General features: G+C 42.2%; 1 long non-coding RNA gene across 1 annotated transcript; it reads right to left on the bottom strand.

Annotated features, from left to right (window-relative positions):
- Positions 1-1,900: 1,900 nt before the first annotated feature.
- Positions 1,901-2,979, bottom strand: LOC130357794 (uncharacterized). Its single transcript, XR_008889267.1, has 3 exons — positions 2,866-2,979; positions 2,237-2,342; positions 1,901-2,148 (listed from the first exon to the last, which is right to left on the bottom strand). It is a non-coding gene; the product is annotated as an uncharacterized LOC130357794 (long non-coding RNA).
- Between the last annotated feature and the right edge of the window lie 453 nt (positions 2,980-3,432).

Below are 3,432 nucleotides of genomic sequence, written 5' to 3'. Positions count from 1 at the left end.
TTGGATTCTTGTGATAATTCCACAGGTAATATGACGTCGATGACTATAGGGCCTCGGTCTTGAAAAGATTACATAGATTATTTTATATTTAAATTTAAGACTTATATTAGATTCCCAAGTTTAATGTCCCGGAGTTTACTTTGAACTAATACTGTATGACCAAAAAAAACTAATAAGGAGTCACATGGCAGCACAATGAAAGAGCCTAGAAGTGGCAGCAGCATGAGAAGACCATAATCTGGCAGAATGATACAGCCTGGAATTGGCAGAAGCAAGAGGAGACCATATAGTGACTGAATGACATAGCCTGGAGTTGGCGGCAGCATTAGGAGACCAATCCCTAAGATTACATTTGAATTTTCAAATTTAAATGAAAGATTTATGGTAGTTGGTGCTACCATAACATTTTTTAGGTAAAGTCCCAGGTCCAGCAGCATCAGTAAACCCTACAGTAGCTGAATGACACAGCCTGGAGCTGGCGGCAGCATGAGGAGACAATGGGGCTTCACAACCCTAAGATCAGGGGCGTTGCTAGGCCTCCAAATGTCCTAGGCCTCCAAATGTGGAGCGTTGCTAGGCCTCCAAATGTGGGTGGGGCCAATCTGGAGTATAATACAGGATATAATTAAGGATCAGTACAGGATAAGTAATGTAAAGTATGTACACAGTGATCTCACCAGCAGAATAGTGAGTACAGATCTGGGGTATAATACAGGATATAACTCAGGATCAGTACAGGATAAGTAATGTAATGTATGTACACAGTGACCTCACCAGCAGAATAGTGAGTACAGCTCTGGAGTATAATGCAGGATATAACTCAGGATCAGTACAGGATAAGTAATGTAATGTATGTACACAGTGACCTCACCAGCAGAATAGTGAGTACAGCTCTGGAGTATAATACAGGATATAACTTAGGATCAGTACAGGATAAGTAATGTAATGTATGTACTCAGTGACCTCACTAGCAGAATAGTGAGTATAGTGAGTGGGGTCACTGTATTAAATTACATTACTTACCCTGCACATGGGTTTACATTATTAGTGTCTATACTGTATACCAGTATTTCCTAACTAAAGTCCTTCCAGCTGTTGAAAAACAACAGCTGGAGTCACCCTGGTTGCCCCCTCTTTATATTGTATCAGTGCCCCTATTATACAGTAGCCTGACCCCCCCCCCCCCCCCCGTATTACATACACTTTGTACAGATACACACTCACACACATGCACTTTATATATTCCTACACAAGCCAATTACATAGACACACAGATATACACATACATATATAATAGTAAATATGATACAGCACTCCACAAGTTGCAAAGAAAGGGTGGTTTTATTCCATCATGTGCATAGACAACGTTTCACCAGCATCACACTGGCTTTTTCAAGTGAATCATAGTGATACCGGTGGGTATTTATAGACCGCCCACCAGGTCATGTGACATAGGTAATACATGATTGACATATGTAAACAAAGTCATAAGAGAAAATTGTGCAATCAATAATGTAAACAATCATATATACAGTGTTAAATTCATATATAAACATCCGATCATCATCTGGTATAAGAATATCAGTATTAAGAATAGTAAATCAAAAGTGCAATAGTAGTGATCAATAATTACGTGCAAAGACGTGAATGCCTTCCGGGGTCCTGCCGCAATGTATCCCGATCACAGGCGCCAAAGCGCCGGATGCAGTGTGTGCATCGCTGTGGAGTAGAAGTATTTGAGACGTGACACCAGGAGCGCGTCCTCGCATCCATGGCAACCCGACTCCGGACTGAGCCGTGGCTGACGCATGCTCAGAAGAGTTCCACTGCCTGTCAGTGAGAATCTATCCATGCGCACAATGGAAATCAAGAATCAAGGCCATATCAATATCACCGCAAAGTCCACAAGGTGTATATATTGATTGGTTGAATTTGCTCAGCATTCATACGTGGTAGATACAACACTAAATAAAGGGATAATATATCAATTCCTGGGGGACAGCGAACAAAGTCTCAGTGAGAGCTGAAATGTAAAGGCAGCAAACAAAAGAGAAGGTAAGTGGACAAGAAGGAATGCAGTCACTGATGCTTGGACTTGGGCTCCATATCTTGTGGTTGCCCCTAGCAACCGACCACAGTAATAACAAGCTGCAAAGATAGAAAAGAGGGTAATGACTAGCTCCAGTCGGCGTGTTTGGGCCGACTCCACTCTCCAGACATACTAAAATGAGTTTACCGGTGTACATGAACCGGGACCGTTCTGACATCAGCATATATGGACCAAGATTTCATCGGTGTGTATGGACCGATATCCGTGTCACAGTAGACTGTAGAGTAAATAGCTGAAAAAATAGAAAAGTGAAAAATATTAGAATAACCTAACAGACTCCACCATGCAAAAACATTTGTCTAGATATACATATATATCTACACACACATGCTCACACACATATGTACATGTAGGGACACTTGCTTTAAAAAAAAAATCCTCTATTCAGTCAGCATCTTCTTTGTAGATCTTTCCCCTTTGCACAGTCACGGGCAGCCAGGGCCGGACTGGGACCAAAAATAGGCCCGGGCATACTAGAATATGCTGCCCATTTATTTTTTGGTGGGGGTCCCAGCAGTCAGACCCCCACCAAAATAAAATGGGCTGCATAGTCTAAAACCCCCAGGTTCATCTCCAGCTGTTGTAAAGCTACAACTCCCATCATGTCTGGAGCCTCAGGCATTATGGGAGTTGTAGTTTTGTATCAGCTGGAGACCACAGATTGGAGTACAGTGTCACCCATCATCACTGCAGGACTTAAAAGGGACTACAGCAGTGATGGGACAGTTAGGAGAATACACAAGGATGTCACTGACCTGAGTGACGTCTTCTCTGTTGGTCCAGATATCAGGTCTTCTTCCAGCTCCATCTTCTCTGTAGAGTCTGACGCCCGGACATCATTGGTTCCTCACTATGTCAGCAGATCTACATCCTCTGTATGAAGACAATGATTATTATAACTCTACCAAATACTATGATATCTGAAAATTATTCTGCCATACACTGTACCCCCGAATATAAAACAACCTTCCACTGTACCCCTGAATATAATACGGCCACACACTTTACCCTCTGAATATAATACTGCCAACCACTGTACCCCTGAATAATATACAGCCAACCACTGTACCCCTGAATATAATACTGCCAACCACTGTACCCCTGAATATAATACTGCCAAACACTGTACCCCTGAATAATATACAGCCAACCACTGTACCCCTGAATATAATACTGCCAACCACTGTACCCTTGAATATAATACTGCCAACCACTGTACCCCTGAATATAATACTGCCAAACACTGTACCCCTGAATAATATACAGCCAACCACTGTACCCCTGAATATAATACAGCCCACCACTGTACCCCTGAATAATAT

The sequence above is a fragment of the Hyla sarda genome, chromosome 2, assembly GCF_029499605.1.
Source record: "Hyla sarda isolate aHylSar1 chromosome 2, aHylSar1.hap1, whole genome shotgun sequence".
In the NCBI taxonomy this organism is placed as follows: Eukaryota; Metazoa; Chordata; class Amphibia; order Anura; family Hylidae; genus Hyla; species Hyla sarda.
This window is presented reverse-complemented; position numbering and strand designations above follow the sequence as displayed.